The sequence below is a fragment of the Drosophila subobscura genome, chromosome U, assembly GCF_008121235.1.
Source record: "Drosophila subobscura isolate 14011-0131.10 chromosome U, UCBerk_Dsub_1.0, whole genome shotgun sequence".
Classification (NCBI taxonomy): Eukaryota; Metazoa; Arthropoda; class Insecta; order Diptera; family Drosophilidae; genus Drosophila; species Drosophila subobscura.
The window spans coordinates 6,032,023-6,045,895 of NC_048534.1; the positions used below are offsets into that span (position 1 = coordinate 6,032,023).

A 13,873-nucleotide genomic window follows, 5' to 3' on the forward strand; every position below is an offset into this window, starting at 1 on the left:
ACCGCCAACCCAATCCCCAAGAACGAGGCAGAAAGACAGAAGATTTCCAAAGAATTCTCTTCGGCTGCGTCTTCGCTTCGTTTCGTTTTTTTTCTTTCTTTTTTTTTATTCAGTTCTTTGGCAATTTTTCTTCTTTTTCGCAAAGTATTATATTATTTTTTGTTCGTACTGGTAATTACAGTTTTTTTCCGCCAAGACGTGCTTAGAATTTAATTAAATTAAAATTACACAGTGAGTGGCAAAAGTCTGCAGCGACTGAAGAGAAGTGGAGAAAGAGAGAGGTGAGATAATGCATGAAACGTATAATTTTCCACAGACAGGGAGAGAGAGAGGGAGAAGGGAGCTATTTTCAGGATTATTTGATTACGATGCATGTGAGAGGGTAAATCACTTGGGAAATTTTGTTAAAAAAATATTCCCAAATTTTTAACGGACCCAAAAATTAATACATTTTCTTATAAAATATCAGTACAGCAAAAGTAAATACAAAAATGTTTTTAAAAAAAATTAACCATAACTGCCAGGGCTTTTATTTCATAGTTTCAATTAATAAATTATGCTATAAATTATTGCTCATTAATAAGCATAATTTATTACAAAATTTGTTAATCATTTCCACACCCTATGCATAATTCCAGGAACTCTACAAAGTTTCTTTCTACCAAAAAAATATTTGTATGTATTACGTGACAATTTTATCAACAACTTTCTCATAAATAACCGAAAAATAACCCAAGAATAAGGAGTATTACTTATACAAGTAGCAAACGGAAAAGAGCTCTACCGTAAATTGTGTGTAAATTATGTATAAGCACAAATTTTAAAAGCACGTTGATTGATGGCTTTCCTGGGGTTAAGATATGAGACAGATGTCTCAAGAGACAGGTGGAAATATCTAACAATAAAAAAATCCATTAAGAATTGAATTATTATAAGGAAAGAGTAAAGCTCGCCAAAATTAAAAATAATTGTAATGCTAATATAATTGCCTAGCTAACATGAAGTCAGAACAGGTAACTATCTAAAGCATATTTTAATTAATAGAACCATCATTTATTTGAATAATTTCGCACCAAAATGAAGTTGGAAAATGTATAAACTATCGTCAAGAACTGTTTAAAGAATCTATTTTGCCCATATAAATGCTAATTGACGAACTTGTTTCTACATTCGATCGCAATCAAAAATCATTGAAATAATAGCCCCAATTGTTGGTGTCGTTTGGTGTTCGGAGATAAGCCACAACTACCTCTCCCTGCTGTTACGTACTTCCATTTTTTTACTCCTTGCAAACCCAAAAGATTACACCTCTTTCTTATCTGTGGCCGAACTCGTCGATTGTAGGCTTTTCTTTTGGTAAGGTTATCGTTGTACCGTACCTTCTCCTTTTTCGAGACAAAACCTTATTTGAAACTCCACAAAAATAATATCATTTCTTCGCTACTCCATTATTTAGGTCGGTTTAAAATACATAAACTCATTTTTTCGTGTCTGTTCGTGTTGCGCACACAAACAATAAAAACAATAAAAAAAACGTATGCAAAAAAATAACATTCGTTATTCGTGCGTTAAAAAATGGTTTTATTGTCGCGTACGCAAGAATACGTACAAAAATGTGTGTGGCCCAAATAGGGCATACGAGTGCAAAAACAAAACACACACAAAAACAATGAGACATTAATAATGTTAAGCAAATAGAGAAATTTACTCAAAAAATATAAAGTTGACAAATAAACGGTTATCTTTAGGGCTAAAAGGAAGGTCTTTAAAAAGGTATTTCTCGCTGGAGATTGCGTTGAAAGTAGGGAATGCAAATATGTGTGCAGGAAAAGTTTGATAAAGAGTTTGGAAAAGTAGGAAAGTCCCTGAAGAACTTATGTACATTGAACAGGAAATGTTGTTTACTTGAACTGACATTAGAGGGAACCCAGAGACATGCTTAAACTTTTCATTTACGAATTCTTTTTACGGTTTTACGAACATTGGATGCATGCATAATACCAACTTCAAACGATTTGGGACCGGTAGGTTTATCAAACTTCAATTGTGAAGTACAGAAAGTACTTCCGCATGGAGTCCGCTATCAGCCATGCTTTGAGCCATGAAAGAAGTAAAGGAAAGAGAACCCGCATAGGGGCTAATACCACACGAAACTCCCAACTCGAAGCTCGACATGTTTTGCATATTGTTGCGACAGGGAGCTACGATTGCCACTGGCGGGGAGTCGTCTTCTTTCCTATAAAGATATCAACAGGTTCGCTCGGGTTTACGTGAGTGGAATGTGGAATTTTTCACCATTAGAAAACCCAATGGGGGAGACTCCCCGCAACTGCTTTAACCCAACGATCGGCATGGAGATAATCCTACTCTAAAACTTTTCCAAAATGTTCGTACAAGCTGTGCAAACACTCGATATATGGGCTAAGCTATCGCCAGTCTATGGAATGTGGCAGCATAAACCAATAAAGTTTGTTTGTTTTCGTCTCAAAAAACTTGATTAGCCTGAACAAAATAATAGACACAAGTTTAGGATATCTGGGAATACCATTACCAAGTATTATTCATTCCAATTATGTCACTTTTAGTCACAGAAATTACGGCTATGTCACTAGAAATGCTCACTGTTCAGCTTTAACTTATCTTTTCCCTCAACCCGCAACCAATTAACAGCTAAAAATCACAATTAGAAGCAAATATTCAGCAGAACCTTCTGCCACCAAACCACTAAACCCGAAAAACCTGTAAAAATTCCCTTAAAAACCAAATGCCCGGAAGCGTTTTAGCCACCATGAAGGCAAGAGGCAAGTGTTGGCCAAAGGCACCAAATATATTGCCTCTGCTGCTTCCCCTCTCGGCTGCTTCTGATGTTGTCAATCAATTCATTAATCATTTGAAACCGAATCCCAAAAGAATCCATGAATCTGGACAAGAGTTTTGTTCTATCTATTGTTGGGGCTGGGGTTGATGCTGCTGCTGTTTTGTATCTTGTATCTCAAACTTCTGCTTCATTTGTGCCCCCGAAAAACGAGTTTTTGTCAAATTTTCGGGTAATTAATCAAGTGAAATGAGATTGAAAGACAGCATTACCTTTGGCTATAGAAGAGAGAGAAAGAAGAGCAGCGGAGGGAGATTTTTGCTAATTTTCATTATTCATTTTCCTGTTCGCTTTGGGGTTTGGGCATTCCGATATTTTGCTTCTTGTTTTGCCAATTGAATTGGCCGCCACCCCTTCTGGCACGAAATTTCCTTTCTTTTGGTTGATTTTCTCCTTCCATTAGATCAGGAAACTGTTAATGACAGCCTAGATATTTGCTGCTGGTGTGAAGAGGTTACTTTGTGACATAAAAATCTGTTCCAATTCATAATTTTCCCCTTGTAGTTTGTTCTCTTTAATTTTCTTCTGGCTTTTCACTTCATCAACTTTTGTATTATCTCTTATATGTCACGCAACATTTTTATGATGGATTTTTATGCATTATTTTTATGGGGAAGGGCACTCCATAAACATTCTTGTCAAGGATCAAGGAAAAATGCCTGACTTGTAGTCGTAAAAACTTAATTAGTTTTGGAAAAACATTTAGAAGGTAATTTGGGGATAACATTTTACAGAAAACTCTACAAGTAGGAGGAAGACACTCTGGAGTGGGGAAGACATAATTTAAGGGAAATATTAAAGCACATAGATGGAGGAACAAGATTTTTAGGAAATTTAAGAGTAGAAAATGACATTTAGTTCATAAAAGCTTAAAATATGACACTTTCCCTATACAAAATGGTCTGCAATCTCTTTAAACTATAAAAACCCATTGCCCAATCAAGTCCGACATATTTTTCTATCATTTTCCCCACTCAAAACTCAATTCCTTCAATCCCTTCTCTTTCATAAATAGCTCATTGTACAATAATCAAGCATAGAGCCCCGCTATAGATCTCGTTTAGACCCTATAAAATAGCCATCTCCATCCGCTAGATGTCAAATTTAGGCACCAGACATACCAAAATGTATGGAAAAAGAAAATAAAACCTCAGCAATCGTTGGTAAAATTTACATAAAATCGAAATAAATAACACATAAGAAGCAGAGCCTATCACAAAAAAAAAAAAAAAGGTGGAGATAAGTGGTGGGAATATTTATATATATGGTTGTTGTTATATTGTATGCTGCAGATGACTCCATCAACCGAAAAAAATACAAAGATACAGCAAAAGACCGAAACTATAAGGCAGAAATATTAAATATTAATCTAGGAATATATGGTTGAATTTTTCCAAATCTTCTAAGTAATATTCTCAAACAAATTTCTCAATCTATCGATGGTATTTTGGTTCGTATCTGTGCATATAGACATACATACATATGTATGTACGTATTTCTCTTTCTGTTTTCCATTTGGCCATTGTTTACACTTCGAATGCAAATTAGTTTTGTGCCACAGAAATGGCGTAGATTCCATTCCAATCCACAAATACAGAAAATACAACAAAAAGATACAAATGTATGCATAATGTAGATACATCTACTCGCATGCAGATACATTTGCACTACGGGGGTAGGGGTGTGGGTGCGACGATGCAAAAGTGTGGATTTATTTTATGGAGCACTCGACTTAAAATCAAATTAAAATCACAATCGTCCCAGGAATTTTCTTCAAATGTAGCGATGATGACGCAGAAAATACTCGTAAATTTATGAGTGAATATTTCCACTACGAATACGAATACGAATACGAATAAATGCTCTATATATTTTATCGATACACATTCGTGATGAGTGCTCGTGTGGTGTGCTCTGTGGGGCATAGTTATATGCAAATTTGATGGGGAAGAAGGTTCTTTGAAGGGTATATTGGTTAGGGGAAAGCAAATGTCATGAACTGAATGTCTGGCAAAGTTCTCACATCTGAAAACTCTTTAAAAATTTGCGAAAATTTCTCTAAATGTCAATAAAACTATTCCCTATGCGCCTACCACCTACAGGGTATTCCTTATTCGATTAATCATAAATTACAATCACCAGTTATTGCGCGTTATAAATGTTTAATTGAATCACACTTGGGTTTGGGGAATTTCAAACCAAAATTTAATTGAAATTGAGGGCTAGAACATTAAGAAAAAAATTACAAAGGAGAGGAAGCAAAAAGGGAAAAAAGACAAAGAGAGGGAGCAAGAGGCAATGGGGACTGAAAAACTGAAAGAAGACGAAGTGGAATTGGAGAAGAGCAGTGGGAGTGGTTGCCACAAAACAAGTGTTGAATTACAGTCACCACATTCCTCAATCGGTAGCAAAAATAAAAAAAAACCCTCTCCTGCGAACTATTTATTTTGTGCAAAATTTCATACGATTTTCAAGACTCGGCTTTCCAAGCGCACTCCAAAATAAAATCCACTCCATTAATTGCATACTCAGAGGCGCCAAGCCCTGAACAGCCCTGCCACATGGGGACACTCGTAAAAATCAATAAATTGCTGACATTATCCCATGAGATTTGCCATGCGAGTCATACGAAAACAGATTTGTCTACAGGAATAAAAAATGTACAGTATTTTAGCAACGTCTCTAGGGAACACTGAAAGTTTCTTGAAATTCTCCAATATTTATGAGAGCTTCTATACAAATATCCAAGATTTAAAACGTAAAATTCAGTTAAATTCCATGAATTTCCCTTAGGGTTTAAGATAAGAATATTATATTAAAAATCAATGTTCTAATCCAACTGATAAATGCAAAACAGAACCAATACAGGTTCGTATATTTTCAGCAAAAACACTAGCACTAAGAGCCCGATTGTTGTACCCTTTTGTACAGCACCACCCCACCACCTTACCCTTTCACACTAAACCATTTTTTCGGTGCCAAAAAACTGGATCCTCCGCACTCCTTTTTCTGCATTTCAGAACTTCTTTTTCTCACACAGAACCCACTAAAAAAAGGGAACAAATACTCCGAATAAACCGCCTCTCAGTTCATACAACAGCTGCACAAAATCGCAATCCTCTAAAATACAAAAAAAAAAAAATTCCCAAAAAATATACAAAAAACAAAAACAAGAGAGAGAGAGAGGAGGAGGCTGCCGCTGCTGCTGCAAAAACGAGTCTCCGTCTAATATAATTTCTAAAGAGGTTCGTTCTCCCGCTGCTGTGGCTGGAGGAAGAGAGAGAGAGAGAGAGAGAGGAAGGAGGAGCTGCGTCCGCCGCCGCGTCTCTCATTGTCTCGGGGATTGAGATTTCGGTGTGTGGCGGCGGAGCGGTGGCATTATTATTTTCGACTGTCAGATTTGAATACACAACGGGCCACAGACATCGTCGCAGCAGCATCAGACATAAATCTTGTTTTGATTTATTTAGTTTTATTCCCCCAGTGCGATCCAAAACAAAAGCCAAAGAAGTGCTGCTGCAATCCAAAAAACTCTTTCATGGCTGGGTTAGTTTCCAATTAAAATGGGAGAAGTGCGTCCAGTCAGAGGGAGGACTTCATACTCCTTTTGGAAGCTAATGGATGGAGGAACGGAGTCTCCTTCTGGTTGATTCCTAGATCTGCATATGTCCAGTATATACCATATAGGAGTTTCACGAACTTCATCTAATGTTTGTTTTCTCTTAGAAGCAACAACAACAACAACCACATGTGAGACCGCGCGCTTTTTTTTTGGGTACTTTTTCGTCGTTTGTTTTTTCGTTGATGACCTTGAAAAAGCTTTATCTAAAAATCGAGTGCAATCAACTTTATAAAACACACACATACAAACACGCAGCTATACGCAGAGCTGCCACACACATACAAACACACATTCTTGCAGTGGGATTCCGAATCGAGCCGCAAGCGTACGAGCGTTAGGTAAAGTCTTGGAGCTGCTCCCCTCCTCCGCCAACGCTTTGGACTCTACAATGGCTCTCTCTGTCTCTCTGTCTCTCTCTCTCTCTACTCTGCTGGGCTCTGGCTCTGGCGCTGCTGGCTGGCGCTGGAGAGGTTTCTGCTGCTTTTGCTGTTTGATGTTTGTTGTATTGGTTAGACAGCCCCGCCGCACACACATAATAATTATTCTAGATTCTCAAATTCTCAACCGAAAATGATACGCGTATGAGAGCCACGGCCCAGTGTTGTGTGCGTGAAAAGGTGGTCGCTCGCTCGCTCTGACGTTCGACTGTTCGTTGGTCATTCGCCACCGCTCTTGTTGATGTTGCTGTTCTCCTGCTGCTTTGTGGTCATCTTTCGGTTTCGATTTCGGTTTCTTACTGGCTTTCTGGTAATAATAGAGTTAAGTTGGGGCCTCTTTTTTTTGTCGGTTGTTGGGGAGTTCAGCAACAGGTAAATGGGATAGAAAAGAGAGAGCGAGCAAGAGAAGTCCGAAATGATTTCGCAAGATATCAAATGCAGTAAGCACTGCTGTGTGGTTGATATGAGACTAAAGCGTTGACAGGCTGAAATGTGCTAAAAAGCTCATTTGTGGCGAAATAATTGATGGAAATTTCGGGATGGCTCCGAAAGGGTCAAAGAAATGCAGAAAATAATAAACAGCTGAGTTATTAGGACTAAAAATATTATTCACAATTAACTCCGAAAGAGAAAAATATTTTAAAAGTTACTAAGCACTTAATAAGTGATCGTAAATAATTAAAATACAATTAAAAACGGTCTGAAACACTTTCGAAGTGGAGTCTGAAAATAGAAATTTCTCATGTGGTTTCCAAATGACTTATCAAACGATAAAAAATTATAAAGCAAGGTTCGAAAAACATACATAGATAGAAAGATAGATAGTGACACTCATTTGAAATATTCGGAGCTAATTCCGAAAGAGTTTAAGTTTGGAAGTCATCAAAAACGTACACATAAGATAGACGTGTAATATTTATAGTAGTTGGTTTAAACCGGTTAGATTTCAGCTTGTTCATCAGATAGATTAACAGCGAAACGCCGTATTCTTGAAGTGTATTTACATTAGACAATCCATTCGGAGTCCGTTGCGGGTCGTCTGACTCATGGCGCCCTAATCAGTCAGACCGGACCCTTCCCTGTAGATTTTATAGATACGTATAGTCACGCCTCTCTCTCCGTCGCTATCCAGCGCCTTGCCGCACGCGCCTTCTGACCATTTCAATCACTCCGAAATCAACTAATACTTACTCATAAAAAGCAAACCAGAAAAATACTTTGACAAAGCAAATATTTGGCAAATATAATGGGCATTCCTCTGCCGCCTTTTCGCTGTGTTGTTTCTTCGAAAGGGGAGGTAGGGGTTGGGGCTGGGAATGGGATGCCTGCATTAGCTCACGCTCAAAGCGTTTTCAGAGTGAATGTGAATGCCTACCAGAAATCGTTGGTGTTGCCTTATTTTTTTTACGAGAACGAACCTATGACATCAACTTTATTTCGGCCAAAAAGCCAGCTGAAAATTATTTATTTCTTATATTTAAATTTTAACAGAGAGACAGAGACAGAGACAGAGGCAGAGCAATGTGCAAGTGCGGTGTGTGGGGGGTAGTGGACTCCTGAGGGGTCCACCCCCGAGAGCAACTAAAAGCCGAATTTGTCTCGAGTTTTTCCCTACAGAAAGCAGCAGCAGCGGCAACATTAGCTCCTCTGTTGCTTGGTTTAAACGACTTTGATTACTTAATTCGCCAGAAAACCAGATGAGCTAATAATTTGGCTTAGCCTTAGCCCCCCAACCATCCACAGAGAGCCCAGAGCCACAGTCAGTTACTTTCGGACTTGCCACAACTTTGACTTGAAGATTTTTAATTAAGATAATTATAGTTTGAGGCCTGAAGTACCACAAGATATCTTTCCCCCCCTCTCTCTCTCTGTCTCTATCTGCTGCTGTGTTCCCAAAGATAATTTTTGTTGGTTGGTTCCGAATGAGGCAAAACATTTGTTTCTTTTGGTTTTTTGTGTCCAAAATGTCAGTCATTCAAATATTTGTGGGTCGCCAACGGATGGATGGATGAATGGATGGGGATCCTCGAACAAGGGAAGACACACAGTTTTTTCTTTTTTTGCTTATAGATAAACACATACGTCAATTAGTTAATATGCTTTTAAAAAAGAGCAACACCATGCTGGGTACAGCGGTAGATCTCTAATATAGTATTTTGTCAATGACACATGACTGACGCGGGAGAAGAGGAAGATACGAGCGGTGCGGAAGTACAGTACGGCTCAAAAAGAGCTTGCATTCTCGTCTCTCTGCTAATTTTGTTGCTTTTTTTATTAGCTATTATACAACAAGTACTTGCGGCATGAGACACGAGGCAGCAAAGGTGCCTGCTGCTGACTGCAATAAAAGACAGAAACAAGCTGTAAATGCTGGGGTATAAAGCCGACGCTAGAAATACACTTCATTTTGGCTCGTAATTGATTCATCTTCTCTCTGGTACTAGTTCTGTCGCCTCTCTAAAACTATATTTTAAATAAGAATAGCCTCTACCTTTTTGAGTGTATAACAACATGAGTATCAAATCAAATCAAATCAAATTCATTTGAAGAAACACTAACAAACACACAATCGGTGGGGCAGCGGGGAACCCACACACAAATCACAAATCAGAAAGCAACACACACACAAACACATCAATATATGGGGGGAGCATACATAATATTCAAAAGAAATCACACCCAAAAAACCAAATTGGCATAAACTACGCCGAAAATAAATTGAAATCTAAAAATGAAATTCAAAGAGCAACAGCGGCCGCGGCACCAAACACAAAACACGAAACGAATCAAAACACACACAAAATAAAAACAAATGGCAAACCCAAAAGCAAAACAAAACACAGAAATGTACATAAGTGAGATGCGATGTGTGGGATTCCTGCTTCAGAGAGAAGACCAAACCCCAATACCAATTCCTCCCACAATCACACTTCCATGTGAAGTTCTGTATTTAGTTAAGTTAAGTTAAAACTGTTTTAGATATTGATTTTTCGTGCAGAAAAATATAATCTTTGACCCCTTTACTCCGTTTTCTTGCCCAAAACTCCCACAAAATACATAAAATATACTGAAAAATTAATGGTTTTCCCATCAACCGAAGGTTCCTGTTAAACCTTCTATATAGCAATGTGTACCGCTTGATTCCCAAGAATTTAGAGATGCTTACAAACAATTTTTTAACTACTAGTTAAAATACCAGCTTAAAAAGAGACAGCCAGTGAAAAAGAGACCAACAGTTAGCGCTGGACTTCAAAAAGAAATTAAAATTATAGCAAAACTTGGAGCTGTTGCTGTAGCTGTAGCTCCACAGACAGACAAAAGACACACAAAAAATAAAGAAAAAAAATACGATACAAAATGAGGCAGAGAGCAACTGAAAACCCGAAACCAGTTTTCACCTGGAAATTGGTCTGATATTTTTATGTACGTAAGCCAGTAATTGAAGTTAACGTAATTATAAACGTAGTGCAGGGCAGGCAGCAGCGTCGGCTGCCACATACAAAACGAACGCGAGCAGACGGGAAAAAAATGTCCAAGTCCGTGCGAGCGTGCGATTTCAGTGGAAGCAAAAGAATGGTTGGATACGCGCCTAATTTCCCAATTAACATGGAAAAACTTCAAAGGGACACACAACAAAATTCATTTACGCTTCAAAAACATAAGTCCGAAAACGTGTCCCCCATCGAGAGGGAGTTTTCCCTGCGAATGCGAGTGGAGACATCATCATCATCGTTCAAGGTTCCTCCTGAGGACATTGACGCGCTTAAGGTCAAGCGAGAAACTCGAAAGCTGCCACAAACGATATCATCATTTCCAGCAACAGAAACAACAGCAAGCAGCTAGAGACAACGAAATGTTCACTTTTTATGGCCATATGCAATCGTCGTCCCGTGTATCTGTTGTGTATTTTATTTATATTTTATAGATACTCTCATGTAAGCACAAAACATTAAATACTCATACGAAAAGTAGTAAAAGATAGTGCATGAGGCATGCGGTGTGCTGCTGTTGGGGGCATCAAATTGATATTCGCGCGATAAAAACACACAAATTTAAGAAGACACTTTGGACATTTTCGCACACGATTCAGTAACTCTAAGCATTATCTTTTGGTGGAATATAATTTATGTCAAATTTAAAAAAAGACTTAAACTTAAAACTTAATAGATAGATAGAAATTTAGATGGGATGAAATTTGAGTAGATTTTTCAGTTTTGAAATAAATGTACATAGATTTCCTTTACCCCGACTATTAAATCCACTCCTAAACACTTCGTAATCATATTTGTGCTTCTCAGATCCACAAAAGATGAATAAATCATTTGAAATGTCTTCAGTTTCTCTTTTCAATCGTTTTTCGTAGACGATTTGCATAAACGGAGAGACCGACACCAAAAAGCAAACCCAACGTCTAATCCCACCCAAAAATCTACAGTTTACTTAGTGGCCACTTCCTCTCTCCCTCTCTGTTGGTGTTTACTTGTCGCTCTCTCTCTCGCTCTCTCTGTCTCTCTGGAAGTCTCTTATCAGTCGTTTGTCAATGTTTTTTTCAAAACAAAGTCCATTTCCATTCCGATTCCCCATTGTTGGTCACTTTGTGTCGTGTGTTTCGCGACTCTACTGTACAGTAGAGACATCATTTAAAATGCCATTATCTAATCGTTGCTTTATGGCCCTCCGAGAGTGTATCTGTGTGTGTGAATTGGGTGTGTTAGTGTGCATTAGGGGGCATTTATTTTGCTCTTGCTCCTGCTGGTGCTGCCTTGGCGATAAGCCTAAGCATAGCATTTTCTTAGTTTCCTCTCCTATTTTCTATACCCCATTAACAGAGGGTATTTCGGACATGATGTTAAGTATAAAATGATCATTAAAGGAAAAACCGTAGAGATTCTCTCGCTAATTCTTATTAAATTGTGATACAAATAAATATTGGCGCCTCAAAAAGAAAAGAAATTCAAATACAGAAACTATAATAAACGTGACAATGCTTGAGGTGTTCTTTATTTTTATTCGTAATTTTGGTAGACAGTAAAAAACTGGTTTAACCTGTCCGAAAAAAACACACTCACACACAGTTGAAAATTGCTGACGGCCAAGTTAATAGCTGACCAAAAAGCCAACAAAATCTAGCTAACAATAAACTAATTAAATCAAACCTTGAAATACGTCGCAAAATCAAGAAGAGAACACCTCAAAAATATATTTTTGTTGCTGCTTAAATTTCTCTTGTAAAAATAGCTAATATTCGAAGGGGCATTTCTTTGAGAATCTAAATACAAAAACGAAGTGTTCTCAAAATAAATACAATTCAATATCATATGCAAAACTCACAAGCAGCAAACGAAACAATAACAAAAGCAGGCACACTCGACACACACTGGACACGCTCGTGTGACAAATGTATCTGTGAGATACGCGCAAAAAAAAACCTTTTGTCGGATCGTCCAAAGAACTGAGAACTGAGACGCAGACGCAGACTGCGTCGGAGACCCCGCAGACCTCTCGTATTCTCCGCGTATTTGTTTTTGTATTAGCAAAAGAATTCTAACTGAAACTCGAACGAAACGGCGACAGAGTGGAGTCTACTGCGGAGCGACGAACGGAACGACTCAACGACTCTCGACTTCTACTCACGTTTTCTTATGTAACAGAGGCCACCCCCCGCCAGCACTTCTATTGAATACGAATACGAATACTATTCTCCGTCTGATGATAAGCCTCTTGCCAAAGCAAATTGATTATGACAAAATGTTGGGAAATGGTTAGATTCTAAGGCACAAAATGTTGCCACAACACAGACATTGAGGGGAGAGAATTGCAGTTGCTGAATCTATCAAGAAATTACACAAGATCGGTCGGTATATCATTTGCACGTGTAATTTCTATTAACTTCGAGATTGTACTCAGGATTATAAAAACACTGTGTAATTGTTGATCGACCTGAAGATAATTTTGTATCCTATTAAATAATGTTTTCACTACTTTCATTGATATTTTCTCTTCTTTTTCTTATCGATAAATCATTATTTTAACCCCGTTTAATAGTTAATTAATTTTACCTTTTTAGTGTTAGTAGTTAGATCCAAAAATCGTGTAATAATCCCATAGATTTATAAATCTATGAATAAATGCGTTAATCCTCTTAGGTTTAATTAGTTTTATACGACATTTTTTTTACAAGATTGAATTGATTTTTGCACATTTATTTGCACTATTTTTTGTTGTAGATTATTTATTAGGCGTTTTCCAACACTTTTTTCTTTCAGGCAACTGGTGGCCTTTTAACAAATGTAATTATTATTTATATTTTTTTTGTATACAACTCGTAAAAGTGAAACCGTTGTGTGTATAAATATATTATTTCTCGATTTTTTTATTGGTTGTTTTAAATATATTTTTTCAATGATTTTTGCAAGGCTATCTTTTATTTATGGTTTTTTTTATTTGTATTTATGTTTTATTTGCACAAAAATCGGGTACATGGTATATAGATCAAGATCATGAGGGGAAATTATATATAGTATTTTATCAGAGAAACTGTGGGTGTAAAAAACTATTAATATTGTGTTTAAATTATTTTGAACATTTCCATAGATTCAAATTCACTTTTGAGCGAAACGGCATGGAAACGAAACAAAATATAAATAAGGAACGAACAGCGAACGAACGAATGGATGAAACAGACGACAGAGAAACTGTCGATTACGAAACCCGAAAGCGACAAAAGAGAGGGTCGCCTCCAAAAGAGAGACAGCCAAGAGGAGAGCGTGAAGCGCCACTGGAACATTGGGGCGGTGGAACACAAGAAATTCCGCAACAAAAACGAAGAAAATTGTGCTCTAAATTTGTGGGACTAACTAAACTATCTATGAATTTTCAATAAAGTTTTTTTAATTATTCATAATTTTGAGTTATTTCAATAGATACTATGGTAAAGAA

General features: G+C 37.4%; 1 protein-coding gene and 1 long non-coding RNA gene across 6 annotated transcripts in view; both read right to left on the reverse strand.

Moving 5' to 3' along the window:
* LOC117902417 (neurogenic protein mastermind) overlaps positions 1 to 13,873 on the reverse strand; it is an 87,280-nt gene that overhangs the window by 61,366 nt on the left and 12,041 nt on the right. The window lies entirely within an intron of this gene.
* LOC117902420 overlaps positions 1 to 13,873 on the reverse strand; it is a 45,554-nt gene that overhangs the window by 30,958 nt on the left and 723 nt on the right. For both annotated transcript variants that reach the window (XR_004649397.1, XR_004649396.1), the window contains exon 2: positions 12,994 to 13,471. This is a non-coding gene — a long non-coding RNA (uncharacterized LOC117902420). The remainder of the gene's footprint in view (positions 1 to 12,993; positions 13,472 to 13,873) is intronic.